Genomic DNA, 16,767 nt, shown 5'->3' on the forward strand with positions numbered 1-16,767 from the left:
ACGCGGCTAATATGTTGCCACCTCGTTTGGAGATTAGAATGGCTTTCTTCTTGTACACGGGCGTCTTCTTCAAGGCTACAGTGCGAATATCACTCTTGAATTTTTTCAGGCGGTTAATGATGGTATCGTCGTCCGTCAGACGTCTCTTCAAAAAGTTGGCGAATATTTCCGAGATGCAATTGACTTCGCGCTTATTCAAACTTTGCAAGACCTGCTTCCGCAATTTAGGGGTGACGTGCGAGAGGAGAAAAACCAAATCCTTGTACTTCAATATCAATGGTTTTTCCTCATCCATATCTTATACTAAGTCGTCCGCATCTATCCAGCTGTCAAATTTATCTGGAAGAGAGGACTTGATTAATTCTTCCCTGTAGAAAGCGCCGGTCACGTCCTCCCCCGCCAAATCCCTTATGAAATAAATAGGGATTTTATGTGAGTAATCCACACGACTTATCTTAAAAAGCTCCTCGGTATTGTTGACGGTATAACCCTTATTGAATTTAAATTGCGTTCGGGAAGCACGTTGCAAGCGTACAATGTCTCCCACGTCTAATTTATGACTGACAACTTTCTTTCCCCTTGGCCGATTTAAATACATTCGTTTAAATTGCTTCCTGACTTGTGACAGCTCGCGGAGGCGGTGAACCTGAGCCGGCGTTTGGTTGCCGCCCAAACCGCGGTGTGGGGTGTGATTGTACGTATTTATTAGGGTGGGCAAGACGTTAATATACGTCAGTGTGTTGTTCTGCGTGAGATATTTATATATTTTTGTCTTTATGGTTCGGATGACCCTTTCTGCCAAACTCGCCTTTGTTTCACGCGAGTAATTGGAATACAAGGTAATACCTTTCAAAGTTAGATATTTTTTCACTGCTTGATTATAAAATTCGGATCCCTGATCGGTAAAAAGACGCGACACGCCTGTAAAACTCTCCGACTCTAGAACTTTTTTCAGCGCTTGCAGGCTACTGTGTCCGGATTTACTTGTCAGCGTTGCCACTTTCAAGTATCTGCTGAAAACGTCCAGGCAAAACATGATGTATCGGACGCCGCCATTGTGTCTGTGCAGCCTCGCAAAATCAGCCAAATCGCAAGTTAAAATGACGGACGGTTTAGGAGCGAGAATTTTTCGCCGCGGAAAACGTTTCAGTGTCGGCTTGTGAAGCGTATAAGTGCGGTTGCCCTGCAGAAATGCCCTCACATCGCGGAGTGTTAGATTCTTATCCCTTTTCTTCCCCTCTCTGTAGAGTGCTTGCACACCTCCTAAAGCCGCAGGATTCGTCATATCCCGGTAAAGTTCGTCCAAAACGGCGTTCATAGCAGATAGACTTTCTCACAGGGCGGCTCATCCACAATATTCGTGCGCAGTTGAATTTCTTCGGGTGCGTTCGGGGATAAATCACACAACAAATAACCGTGATCTCGTCTAAGCACGACATTTTTATAAATTTCCACAAAGTGTTTGGCGCGCTCCCTTCCATAAAGTTGCCTGCCCAGACATTCAATTTGATATATATCTCTGTTTTTCATAAGAATGTAATGTGAGGCATTTAAAGTTATCGTTCTAGCATACTTTCCGGGGAAAAAGACATTCTGTGCTATCATTATAACTGACAAATTTTTATGTCTCCCTTTGGTGAAAGCCTCTGCTATCGTTTGAGAATTGCCAGCCGTGAGGAAATTGTCATCTAATATCAGGGGTGTGTGCGTTTGCGGGTCGGCGTATGGACTGTCATCATCCATCACGGGATCAATAATTTTCTCATGCACTTCGACCTTATCTTGAAAAGGGGAATTCTGCTGCAGCGAATGCGATGAGATGCCACAAATGATAATTCTGTTAAATCCATGCTGATATTTCTCTATAATTTTATTGCAGAGGTGTGTTTTGCCGGAATTTGTATAACCTGCAATAATTATGCATGCAGGATATCTGAAGAGATTCAGCATCTCTTCGCTAAATGTCTTGTCCATGTTAAGTTCAGAGGGTTACTAAAAGACGCTACGATATGTTTACAGTATTTATTGCTTAACCTTTATTTACATGGTCATGTAGGTAACAGCATAACTAAACTCCCAGCTGCATCCTCATCCCTGCCTTCTAATTATGACGTGGATCTCCCCGACCCACACCTCTTCCTCAACCTCCCCCTCCCTCTCCTTAACCTACCAAAGTACAAATGTTCTTACATTACCTCCTCTTCTTCCGCCTCCTCCTCCTCATCCTCCTTATCCCACGTGGACAGTACAAATGTTCTTACAGCACATGAACAAAATCCCCTTTCATTCCCCTCCTTAACCCCACACTCAAAACAAATGTTCTTACATTACATGAATGGCAGCTGCTAGCGGCCGCGGTCTCTCTCAACCCTTAATTATGACGTGAATAATGTCATGGAATGCCACTCCCGATCACGTCACAGCCCACTCATTAACCCATCCTTCACCTCCCCCTCTTCCTTAGCCTACGTGGTCAGTGCAAATGTTTTTTTTTTTTTTTTACATTACATGAAGGGCGGCTGCTAGCAGCTGCGTCCCCTCTTTCTCTACCCCTTAATCACGATGTGAATAATGTCGTGGAAAGTCTCTCCCGATCACGCCACAGACCACTCATTATCCCATCCTCCCCCTCCCCATCCCCCTCTTCCTCTTCCACCTCCTCCTCCTCCTCCTCCTCTTCCTCATCCACCTCCACCTCCCCCACATCCACCGCCGCCTCCTCTTCCATCTCATTCTCCACATCTCTTTCCCGCGGATCATTGTCGGGGTGATAATACGCCCTTGAGGTGTAGCCATCGACGTGAAAGCGCTTGTCGTCAAAATGTGACAACGTACGCTTTCGCATACGAGTGGTACAAATTTGTCCTTTCACATTCCTGATATTATAGCAATCTACCATCCCACATGCGACATTATTAAGTGTTTCCCTATACTGCCGATGCAATATATTTTGCTGAAGGTGAGTTGGAATGCCTTTACCTCGAGATACTTGCTTGTCATCTTCCAACAGCAGCGAATACATCTTTGGCTTTAATATAATCGCCTCTTTGATGAGCGTGGATCCGGTTTCAGATTTCAGCAAGCCTAGTTGACCCTTCCGCTCCCCATTAAAACACGGGTGATCTGAAGCAAAGTTACTGGTGTCGAGAAAATTTGCCATGGGTCCATGTTTCAGTTCATCATTTAAGTTTGTAGGTATGTGCAGACTGAAAATGAAACTGTCAGTATCTTCATAAGCTAATTTAGCTCTCTCCCCATAATTAGCTTTGATGACACGATACCAAAAGTTGTACATGTACTTCTTTGCCACTTCTAAAATATGGTATCCCAAGTAATTTGGCTGCCTGATTTTAATCGTATTCTTACTGTTGACACATATGACTCGGTCCTCGCCTAATTGGTGGACCCTTTTAAAGGATGGATTTCTTGCATACTTCAGGAAAGACTTTTTTTTTTGTCACTAATTTCTGCTGGAGGCCATACTTCACTTCAGATAACATGGATCTACCATAAACTGCGTTTGACATCAGTTTGCAAATGCGATTTTTAATGGCGCACGTCTCATTTTTACGCTGAGCGACGTTCCTTTCTATGAAAGGTTTCAGGTATGGAGCCTGTCTGAAGCTATATATAGCATGAACACATTGTATTTCCAGTCCAAGTGAGAGTAAAAGTTGCAGCAATTCCAGACTGATGAGATGATCTTTCAGTCCCTTATGACTGGCCACGAGTTTATGATTTTTCCTCCCCAGCTTACGACCCTCAGCTTCTAACAGTCTTTTACTGTACGGCGAGATGTCATCTTCTGTAATAGTCATGTGTGCGAGGCACAGAGGGAACTCGTCCGTGATCCGAGCCACGTCGGGGGAAACGTCACAGCTGTCTAAATGCAGCCAGTAACCGACGTCGCCATCTGTCGCATGATTCTGGATGCCAACTTCAAAAAAATCATCCATCTCTGACTGAGAAAGCTTTTTGATGTCACCCATAGGCAGGGGGGAACACATAACGCTTGCATATAATGAATTATAGTCCAGATAAAACACATAGGTGCCGGGTCCACCGTCGGGTTCGTGGTTTGACTGCAGGTGTGGCCTGACGCAAGTTACAAAGCCTCCTCGTACATTTCTTTTGATCAGGTGATACATGTTAGGGTCGTAAGGTGGATCAAGTTGAACGCCTGTCGACTTTAAAAAAGCGTCATAAGCATAAGAAGACAGTGACACGTAATGTGACACGTCCAGCCCATAAAATTCATGCAGGTATGATCTATATTTGAGATATGTGTCGGCTAATAATCCCACATCAATCTCACAATACAGTCTTATGTAATCGCCTAAAGTGCGGCAGGATGTCATACTCCACACGCTTTGAGCGTGTTCATATTCTCCAGGTGGCAGAGCCTTCCCCTTGAGCGTGTCATAAAATGCCTCATGAGGTGGCAATTGTCGATCTTCTAAGCGGCCAAGGTCGGTGATGTACTCATAACAAAGAAACTGTTTTTGAGTGCAAATTACACGCCTTACATCCTCGGGGAGGTAATTCACCATTTCCTGGGCGTAACGCGTGCTATAGCCCGCCTGCACGTGACTCTGAGCGAGATGACCGAGGCCAGCATTCATAATGGAAAGCGTGTCCTGAAACTGCAATTCCTTAATCCTTACTTTCAATAAATGCGATTCTGACTTGGCAAGGATGTCCACGTGCGACTCTGGCGAGTGAAGGTCTTTTATGATTAAGGAGACGTCAAAGCTCATATTATGTGCCAGAGTGATGAGATATTTCCTCATGTCACGACACTGGAGGTTGCATCGTGCGCACAAAGCCCCTTGTAATTATTTTGTGGTAATGAGTGGTCGTGATGTTTATGAGGTGGGGTTTTCACATTAAAGGGTTGATGGCAGAGCTCGCAGTGACGCTGACGTTTGAAGTGGGCTTCATCCTCCGCAGACATGCTAATTGGATAGCTAACTACACTTTCCTTGATGATTCCCCAAGCATTGGATAGGCTATCAATGAAATTATTCACGGGATCTTCACCGAAATAACTTCTCTTTTCCACGACATCTCTATGCCTATTGATGATGAGATACGAGTATCCAATTGGGTCATGTTCAGCTATCACACTCCTATTCTCCTTAGGTTTTATCATAGTTTCAAAATCAAAAAATGCTAAGTATGCAGGCTGATAGGTGTAGGAAAAATTTTTAAATTTTACTTTTTCACCGTCACCTGGAAAGAGAAGAGTTTGAGTGAAGTCGCAGTGACACTCGTGATCGCTCAAACTGACAGACTTGGGAACTGAGCTGAAACATACTTTGCAAAACTGATGACCCTTTGGGGTGGGGCTGCTTCTCGTCAATTTCCGGTGCAGCTTCTCCACGTCTTTAATGAGCGTCATATGTTTTCCACCTAGTAAAAGGAGTGAGACTACAGTTTTATACTTCCGCGAGCCTTTTCTTGATAATGTTAAATAGTATATCTCACCGCTTTTTGTCAGTGTATAAACGTCCAGAGACAGACAATTTAACCTTTCTAACTGACTCAAGTTCTCCCAAGTCACTGGACTGCCTACTTTTCCGCGCGTGACGTATTTCTCTCCGCCATGCCGTCTCCGTAATATTTTTGGAATTCTTTTCCAAGGTACACCTCGAGCATGAAGTCTGAAAGCCGCCAAACACTGAATAACACAGGATGAATGTCGGCCATCAGGATTGAAAATTTCATTCCCTCCTCGCACGCCTCTAGGATAAGCAACATAATCTCCTATGCCACTACATGCGACGTGCAAGCAATAGTTGATGAAAAAATTCTGAACTCTTGAAATGATAAAACCAGATCCTTCAGTCTCGCTGGTAAGGCTTTCCAGCCGACTGTTCAGCTGATGGATCCATAAATCAACAAGGTCAGGCACATCTTGATAGGTGATCAGTCGTGCTCTAAAAGCAATATGAATGACTCGATGTTCATCCTCGCCTAAGGTAGAGAATTTCACTAGTAACAGAGAAATGTGTGAAAATATTTTCAGGGTGGGGGGGAATGGCGAGCCGTGTGACGTGAAATATGATCTAATTTCCCGTATAAAGAACTCCCTGTATTCGGTAAGTAGACCGAGTGGATTTCTGCTTACATGATCAGGTATGTCATATTGATGTCTGGTGAAGCTCCTCATAAAATTTTCCCTCGAGTCAATTAACCGCGGCTCTTCCGACATCCCGCGCTCGTCAAGGTCTGCATCCGCCGACTCTCCTGCCATGCTGCGCTCATCGTGGTCCGCCTCCGCTTGTGGCGTGTCTGGGAAGAAAAAATAGAAGTAGCAGCGACAGTTTATTATTATTATTATTATTATTATTATTATTATTATTATTATTGAATTGATATTTACCTTGTGTAGGTAGTGAAGGACTTGAAGTCTCGGAAGAATTGAATACACTCGGTCCCGGCCGTGGCGAGTCTTAAAAAAAAAGAATATTAGTAGTGGCGGTGGCACCGTATTTATTGCTTTATTATTTGTAGTATTTTTTTTTTTTCTCACCTCTTCCCCCGCCTCCGCGTGGGATGTCGCCTTGTGACGTCCGCCGACGTGGGCCTTCTACGCCGCCGTTCTGCTCAACCTCAATCGAGTGTGAGCCTGTACAGGAAGATGTGCTCAGAGCTCAAACTTGTAAAGATTGACAGTCATTTCATCTTTATTATTATACATTCCCGCCAAAATAAATAATAATGCTTACCAGAAGAAGCAGGATTGCCAACTTCGCAGGTGTGTTCTGGCGGTGGATGTGGAAACAGAAGTCCACACCGCTCGCATAAATCACACTGGTCTTCCACACATGAGGGGCAGGATGGATTAGTGCGCCATCTCCCACACACTTCACATAAAATCCGCGCCTCTGCTGTTCCACAGTGAACACCCGTTTTCTTTTCTTTTTTTTCTATAACATTGTCAACACTTTGTCACGGCCGCCATGCCGCGCGGGGAAACACTGAAGCTTCCCGCGCAGATGGTCGCGAGGCCCGTGCCTTGACTCGGAAGTAGGCAACACCTGCCTGTTTCATTATCCTCCACTCCACCCATTATCCCACCTTCATCGATTCTCTTCAAAATTTTACGTCCGAGACGCAAAGTTAACGTGGTCTTATATGTAACACGCAAGTAACACTGTTTTCCCCATCTTCAAACTGAATAGGTTTGCCTCTTTGATTAGCAATTTTGATGGCCACACTCTCTATAGTTGATGCAGAAAGTGGTTTATACGTAATTGAATTCGCACCTTTACTGGTGCTGTCGCCGGGGAGTGGTATGACGTCTAATATATTAACTAGTTGGTTGCCAAATCGCGAGGGGGAAATGATGTCGGTATAAACGTACATATAATCCGTCCCTGCATCAGCTCGCGGTACGTATTGAGCGAATAATTTTATGGGTGATGAGGAGGAAGCTTCGCTGGCGTCGGAAGATGAAATGCCGTCGCCAGATCTTTGAAAGTAGACGGTGTAGCGAAAATTTGGATTGAAACCCAGAATGTGAGCTATATGCGATGCAAATTTTATACTTATATCACTGTAAATACGATCGTCATTAGGAGGGACAATCGCGTTATTCACAACGACCCGCTCCAAGTCGCGGTCATAATAAATGATATCCGAGTAAGGGAAATAGATCTTAAAGGAGTCATTCAAGATTGCTTGAAGTTCTCTCACTATCTGTCCATTAATTGCCTTAGTTATGGCCGGTATGTTCTTATCGGTAAAATTGGAGATGATATTCCTTTCCGGTAGATAGGTATACATATTATATTCATACATATCAAAGTCTGACTGCTTAACCCGACCATAGAACGATATACTGGAATTTGGATCCCCTTCCGCAATGCAGTAGAAATATTTAGGGAATAAAATATTACACAGGCCGACTTCATAATCCCTGCCGGTGTCTAAATGAATGGGTAAGATTCTGTTTTCAAATTCTGTTGTTGTGTTGTTGGGAAATGACCTACCACCTGCAAGAGAAGATAGGTATACGTATATATCGTCACTATCTCTCAATGACATGTTTTTTAAACCCTGTCAACTAACAGACTGACTTTAAACTTTACCTTTTCATGACATATATACGTCGGCAGACTGGAGATTATGGCGGTACGGCGTGGATAGTCGCGACGACCTTGACCATAGGGGGAATGTACTGAGATATCGGAGGGAGCACGTGTCGGCTATAATAATAATAATAATAGTAATAATAATAATAATAATAATAATAATAATAATAATAATAATAACAATAATGATAGTAATAAGACCGCCATCCGACATAAGTATTACGTCAGCCATGCCGCTGGCGGTCGGTGAAAGTGGAAGAGGCCGCCGCTCCGCCCTGGCCGTCACAGACGCTTTCTCCAGGTAAAAAGGATGGACAGGTAATGGGATCTCGTGCGGCAGTCGCGACGACCTTGACCATAGGGGATGTATTGAGATGTCGGAGGGAACGCGTGATGGCAACACTCAGTCATCCCACCCTCCAGGATTCCGTGAATGAAAGGGAAAGGGCGACTTCTATGGCAAGCACCGTCAGAGTCCCCTAACCACGCGTGTGTGGCGGGCGGCTGCCACGTCTGGCCGCCAGTCCACCCCCCCCCCGGGACCTCGTGGGCAGTCGCAACGACCTTGTCCATATGGGGGTGGAGGATGGTGAGGCGACTTCTATGGCAAGCGCCGTCAGAGTCCCCTAACCACGCGTGTGTGGCGGGCGGCTGCCACGTCTGGCCGCCAGTCCCCCCCCCCACCTCCCCCCCCCACCTCCCCTCCCCCCCTCCACCCCCTTTTCACTCAATTATTTTCCGCCCACCATCATTGATTCATTAGTCATTCCATCGTCGCCGAAGCATAAGGACGCACGCCCCCTCACCTCTTCTCCGTCAGTGTCGCCGTCACCGTCCCTCCCCCCTCCCTCCCCCCCCCACCCACCCCCCTGATGTCGCCGTCATGAATCACCCCCTTCCCAACCCCCACTAATCTACAGCCTGGGCCTCCATCTTGACATGGACTGCCACTGAAGTCTACGGAAAATTGCTGTCAGGTTTCCCCATTGCAACTTGATAAGGTCCACACTCGCAATATGGCATGCCATCAGAGTCGCTCCTGCGGGTGGGGGTGGGATCCCCATCCTGCCTCCCCCCCCTCCCCCCTCCCCCCTCCCCTCTCCCATCCCCAACACCCTATTTACAGCCAGGGTCTCCATCCTGAAATGGATCGCCACTCCGGGTAATTGCCAGGGGGGTCGACCATCCTTATATGGCAAGCCATGATGGCCCCCCATGAAATGGGGGCCGTCATGGCTGGCCATATAAGGATGGGCGACCCCCATGGCAATTTCCCAACTACTCCCATATAGGATGCTTTGCATGCACTTTGACGTTTTGGTACCTAAGAAATTCGAAAACACTTATAATATACGTTTTTGGTAAGGTTGTTGTAATTCTTTTTATAGGGTGCATTGTTTGCATTTTGGCGTTTAGGAATAACTGGAAAACTCTCATAATACACGTTTTATGTAATGCTGCTTCCCCATATAGAGTGTTTTGGGGTTTTGGTATCATAATACACATTTCTGTTAGAATCGTTTCGTTTCCCCAAATCGGGCCCTTTGCATGGATTTTGGCGTTTTGTTATTTAAGAACCTGAAAACAATTAAAACACACTTTTTTTGCTAATGTTGCATTAATGCATTTTAGCGTTTGATGGTTAATACGCTCAAAAACACTTCAATTACACGTTGTTACCCAAATAGAGTGGTTTGCATGCATATTAACGTTTTGTTATTTAATAAGCTGAAAAATCTTAAAGTACACGCTTTTGTAAAAAAAAAAAATTCTCATAAAGGATGTTTTTAAAGCGTTTTAGCGCTTTAATACGTAAGATAAAAACAAAACAAAAAACATTCAAAAACATGTTTATATTTATTTATTTATTTATTTATTTTTTTTACATATAAGGTGCTTTGCATATAAAAACACTGAAAAGACACTATTTTAGAAATGCTGTTCTCTTTTCCCATATAAAATGCCTTGCATGAACAGTTGCGTTTTCGTACCTAAGAAAATAACACGTTTTTCTTAGTGTTTTTCTATTTCTCCATACAGATTACTATTCATATGTTTTATCGGTTTGTTACCTAAGAAGGTGGAAAATACTCATAAAACAAAATTCTGTTAATATCGTTTCGTTTCCCCATATCGGGATATTTGCATGCATTTTTGCGTTTTGGTACCTATTAAGCTGGAAAACACTTATGTTATGGGTAAAGTTTCCCCATAAAGGATATTTTGCCCGCGTTTTATTGTTTTGGTACGTACTCGTAAGAAGCTGAAAAATACTCAAAAGTCACGTTTATTTTAATGTTTTCTTTTTCCCAAATTTTGTTTTATATACTATTCTGCGTTTTGTTGCCTAATACGCTCAAAAACACCCTAATGACACGTTTCTGGTAAAATCCTTTCGTTACCCCAAATAGGGTGTTTTGCAAGCATTTTGGAGTTTTGGTAAATACCAAGCAAGAAAAAACTCGAAACACATGTTTTTGATCATGTTGTTCTGATTCTCCATAAAGGGTGTTTTCCATGCGTTTTAGCGTTTTGGTACGTAAGAAAAAAACACTTATAAGACACGTTTTTGGCAATGTTCTCTTCTTTTCCCATATCGGTTCCTTTGCATGCACTTTGGAATTTGTGGTACCTAACAAGATCAAAAACATTCATGATACACGTATTTGGTAATCTTTTTTTTTTTTCATAGAGTTCTTTGCATGTATTTCGTCGTTTTGGTACGCAATATGGGGAAAACTCATAATAAACGTTTTTGGTATTGTTATTCGGTTTCCCCATATAGACTGATATTCACAAGTTTTAGCCTTTTGGCACATAAAAAGCTGAATAAAGCTTCTAGCGTTCTAGCTTTTTCCTACATAAGCTGTAAAACAATCATAAAACACTTTTGTGTTAATATCGTTTCGCTTCCCAATATCAGTTAATTTGCATGCATTTTGGTGGTGTTACCTAACAAGCTCAAAACTTTCAAAACTTACGTTTTTAGTAATGTGATTCTTTTTCCTCATACAGGGTATTTTGCACGCGTTTTAACTCTTTGGTACGTAAGAGGCTCAAAAAGCCTCTTACGTACCAAAAAGTTAAAACGCGTGCAAAATACCTCAAAAGACACTTAAAAGACACTTTTATAATAATGCCCTTTAGTGTTTTGGTACCTAACAACCTCAAAAATACTCCATACACATTTTTTGGTAATGTTGCTTTGTTTTTTTCATATAAGGTGCTTTGTATGCATTTTTCCATTTTGGTACATAATATGAGGAAAAACACTCATAATAAAAGATTTGGTAATGTTCTATTTCTCTATATAGAGTGCTATTCATGTGTTTAAGCATGTTGGTACATAAAAAGATGAAAAATACTCATAATAGAAGTTTCTGTTAATATCCTTTTGTTTACCAATGTCCGGTGATTTTCATGCATTTTGGTGTTTTGTTACCTAACATGCTCTAAAAAATCTCAAAGTACACTTTTTTGCTAATGTTTTTTTTCTGTTTCTCCATGAAGAGTGTTTTGTATGCGTTTCAGTGTTTTGGTAAGTACGAAGCTGAGAGATACTCAAAACAAATTTTTTGTAATGTTTGCTTTTCCCATACAGGATGCTCCGCATGCACTTCAGCATTTTGTTACCTAACAAGATCAAAATTATTGTTAATACACATTTTTGTTAATGTTGTTTTATTTCTTCATATAGGGTGCTTTGCATGAACTTTACCGTTTTGGTACCTTACAAACTAAAAAATATTCATAATACACGTTATTGGTAATATTGTTCTGTTTTTCCATATATTGTGCTATTCACGTGTTTTACCATTTTCTTACCTATGAAGTTCAAAAACACTTATAATACATATTTATGTAATATCGTTTCGTTTCTCAGTATGTATTGCATTTATTTTGGCGTTCTCGTACCTAAAAGGCTCAAAACTTTCAATACACACGTTTTTGATAATGCTGTTCTGTTTCTTCATAAATGGTGTTATCCATGCGTTTTAGCACGTTTGGTACGTAAGAATCTCAAAAAAGTTTCAAAAGACACATTTTTAATAATGTTTTCTTTTCCCAAATGGAGTGTTCTCCAATTATAAGTGTTTTTAAGTTCCTTAAGAACCAAAAAACTAAAACCCACAAATAACACTCTTTATAAAGAAAAAAAAAATAAATATATAAAAAAAACGGCAAATTTTTTTTTTTTTTTTATTCATCTTCAAAGGTACCGAGATGCCAAAATTCTGGGAAAATTCTGGCCAATTATGTGATAAAAGAATATTATCAAAAAAGTTAATTTTAGCTTTTTTTTGGGAATGTTATGTACCAAACTCTAAAGTGAATGCAAAGCCACCTGCATGAGGAAATTAAACGACTTTACGAGAAACCTTACTTTTGAGTGTTTTTCAGTATGTTAGGCACCAAAACGATAATAATATGGAAGTCACTAAATATGGGAATCCAAAACAAAATTACTGAAAACGTGTCTTTTCCTCGTTTTACGTAGAAAAACGCTAAAAAGGATGCAAACCAACCAATATGAAGAAATAGAATAACATTATCAAAAATGTATATTTTGAATGTTTTTGAGCTTGTTGCCTAAAAAAAAAAATGCAAAAATGGATGGAAAGTATTGCAAAACAAAAGGACATTCCGAGAAACGTGTATAATGAGTGTTTTATAATTCCACAAGAACCAAAAGGCAAAAAACGCAAAAACTCGTGTACCTAGAGAAGTTTCTTAGATACCAAAATGATGAAACTCATGAATAACACTTTTAATTGAGAAACAGAATTACCTTACAAAATGTGTGTATTTTGAGTGTTTTTCACATTCTTAGTTACGAAAATCCCAAATTACATGCGAAACTCGCATGTAATTTCCCACTTTATGTGGGAAATAAATGACATTACAAAAAAAAAGTGTCTTTTGAGTGTTTTTGAGCGTTATATGCAACAAAGCACTAAAAAGCTGAACAATCACATTACATTGGAATAAAACTAAATTTTACGGAGAATAAAAAAAAGAACAAGCTTACCAAATGAGTGAATTTTGGGTGTTTTCACAATCTTAGTTACCAAAACCTCAAATTGCATGCGAAATATTGTGGGATAAAAATGTGGGAAAAAATTACATTAACATAAAAAAGTTTTTTCGAGTGTTTTTGAGCGTGTTAGGAAATAAAGCACTAAAAAGCAGGGCAATCACATTACATATGGATAAAACCAATTTTTACCAAGAATATCCCTTTAAGATTTTTTTAACTCCTTACATACAAAAACGCTAAAACGCATGCAAAACACCCTTTATGGAGAAACAGAATAACATTACCAAAAACACGTAATTTGAGTGTTTTTGTTCATGTTACCTATAAAAACACTTATAAACATGTTTGGGAAACGAAAAAAAACATTAGGAGAAATGTGTAATGTGAGTGTTTTTAAGTTTCTTAAGTACCAAAAAGCTAAAAGCCACAAATAACACTCTTATAGAGATAAATAAATAAATAAATAAATAAATAAAAAAATAGCATTTTTTTTTATCATTCATATTCATAGGTACTGAGATGCTGAAAGTCTGGCAAAATTCAGGGAAATTATGTGGAAAAAACAACATTATCAAAAAAGTTAATTTTTAGCTTATTTTCAGACTGTTATGTACGAAACCCTAAACTGCATCCAAAGCCACCTATATGGGGAAATTACACGACTGTACCAGAAACCTCTCTTTTGAGTTTTTTTTTTCTTTTTTAGCATGTTTGGCATCAAAAGTATAAATAATATGGAAGTCACTCAATATAGGAATGCAAAACAAAATTACTGAAAACGTGTCTTTTCGTTGTTTTACGTAGAAAAACGCTAAAACGGATGCAAACCAACCAATATGAAGAAATACAATAATGTTACCAAAAAGGTATATTTTGAGTGTTTTTTGAGCCTGTTCACCACAAAAAACGCAAAAATGGATGCAAAGCACTCTATATTGGGAAACAAAAGGACATTACGAGAAACGTGTATAATGAGTGTTTTATGGTTTCACAAGAAGAACAAGGCAAAAAACGCAAAAAATATATGGATAACTTTTCTTAGATACCAAAATGCTGAAACTCATGAATAACACTCTTAATTGAGAAACAGAACAACCTTACTAAATGCGTGTATTTTGAGAGCTTTTCACATTCTTAGTTACCAAAACCCCAAATTGCATGTGAAACCAGATTTATGTGGGAAAAAATGACATTCCCAGAAAAGTGTCTTCTGAGTGTTTTTGAGCGTGATAGGATATAAAGCACTAAAAAGCAGGGGAATCACATTAAATTCGAATAAAACCAATTTTTACCAAGAACTTGCCTTTAAGTGTTTTTGAGCTCCTTATATACCAAAACGCTAAAACGCATGCAAAACATACTTTATGGAGAAACAGAATAACATTACCAAAAACATGTATTTTGAGTGTTTTTGATCATGTTACCAATAAAACGCTTAAAAACATGCTAAGAACCCTATTTGTGGAAAACGAAAAGACATTACGAGAAACGTGTATTATGAGTGTTTTTAAATTCATTAAGTACCAAAAAGCTAAAAGCCACAAATAACTCTATTAAGAAAAAAATAAATAAATAAATAAAAAAATAAGAATATTTTTTTCTTTCTTGTTCTTCTTCACAGGTACCGAGATGCCAAAATTCGGGCAAAATTCATGAAATTTTGTGAAATAAGAACATTATCAAAAAAGTTAATTATAGCTTTTTTTTTCGACTGTTATGTAGCAAACCCTAAAGTGCATGCAAAACCACCTATATGGGGAAATCAAACGTCTTTGCCAGAAAACTGTCTTATGAGTGTTTTTCAGCATGTTAGGCACCAAAACGATAAATAACATGGAAGTCATTCTATATGGGAATCCAAAACAAAATTACTGAAAACGTGTATTTTCGGTGTTTTACGTAGAAAAACGGTAAACGGATGCAAACCAACCGATATGAAAAAAAGAAAAGAATAACATTACCAAAAAGGTATATTTTGAGTGTTTTTGAGCTTGTTACCTACAAAAAAGGTGAAAATGGATGCAAAGCACTTCCTATTGGGAAACAAAAGGACATTATGAGAAACGTGTATAATGAGTGTCTTATTATTTTTCGAGCAAAAGACTTGTGGTTCACAAGAACCACAAAGCAAAAAACGCAAAAACTCGTGTATATAAAGAAGTTGATTAGATACCAAAATGCTGAAACTCATGAATAACAATCTTAATTGAGAAACAGAACAACCTTACCAAAAGCGTATATTTTCAGTGTTTTTCACATTATTAGCAAAATCCCAAAAAGCATGCGAAACTAGCTTTATGTGGGAGAAAAATAACATTACCAGAAGTGTCTTTTGAGTGTTTTTGAGCGTGTTAGGCAATAGAGCACTAAAAAGCAGGGCAATCACATTACATGGGAATAAAACTAACTTTGACCAAGAACTTGTTATTATGTGTTTTTGAGCTCTTTACATACCAAAAAGCTTAAACGCATGCAAAACACTCCTTTATGGAGAAGCAGAAAAACATTACAAAAAATATGTGTTTTAAGTGTTTTTGATCATGTTACCTATAAAAACGCTTAAATACATGCAAAGAACCCTATCATTGGGAAACGAAAGGACATTACGAGAAACGTGTATTATGACTGTTTTTAAGTTCCTTAAGTACCAAAACGTTAAAACCCACAAATAACACTCTTTAAAGAGAAAAAATATATATATAAATAAATAAAAAAAATAGCTTTTTTTTTATTGATTTTCATAAGTACCGAGATGCCAAAATTCTGCCAAAATTCAGAGAATTTATGTGGAAAAAAGAACATTATCAAAAAAGTTAATTATAGCGTTTTTTTTCGGATTGTTATTTACCAAACCCTAAAGTGCATGCAAAGCCACCTATATGAGGAAATTAAACGACTTCATCAGAAACCTGTCTTTTCAGTGTTTTTCAGCATGTTAGGCATCAAACCGATAAATAATAAGGAAGTTAGTCAATAACAAAATGACTGAAAACGTATCATTGCAGTGTTTTACGTAGAAAAAACGCTAAAACGGAGGCAAAGCAACGAATATGAAGAAATAGAATAACATTACCAAAAAGTGTTTTTGAGCTTTTTACTTACAAAACACGCGAAAAAGGATGTAAAAGCACTCTATATTGGAAAGGAAAAGGACATTTAGAGAAACGTGTATAATGATTGTTTTATAGTTTCACACGAACCACAAGGCAAAAAACGCAAAAACTCGTGTATATAGAGATGTTTCTTACATACGAAAATGCTGAAAGGCAGGAATAACACTTTTAATTGAGAAACAGAACTACCTTACCAAATGTGTGTATTTTGAGTGTTTTTCACATTTTTAGTTACAACAATCCGAAAATACATGCAAAACTAGCTTTATGTGGGGAAAAAAAAAAGATATTACCAGAAAAGTGTCTTTTGAGTGTATTTGAGTGTATATGCAACAAAGCACTAAAAAGCAGAACAATCACATTACATGGGAATAAAACCAACTTTTACGAAGAACTTGCCTTTAAATGTTTTTTTTTAACTCCTTACATACCAAAACGTTAAAACGCATGCAAAACACCCTTTATGGAGAAACAGAGTAACATTACCAAAAAACATGCATTTTCTGTGTTTTTGATC

Source organism: Scylla paramamosain, chromosome 8 (assembly GCF_035594125.1).
Source record: "Scylla paramamosain isolate STU-SP2022 chromosome 8, ASM3559412v1, whole genome shotgun sequence".
NCBI lineage: Eukaryota > Metazoa > Arthropoda > Malacostraca > Decapoda > Portunidae > Scylla > Scylla paramamosain.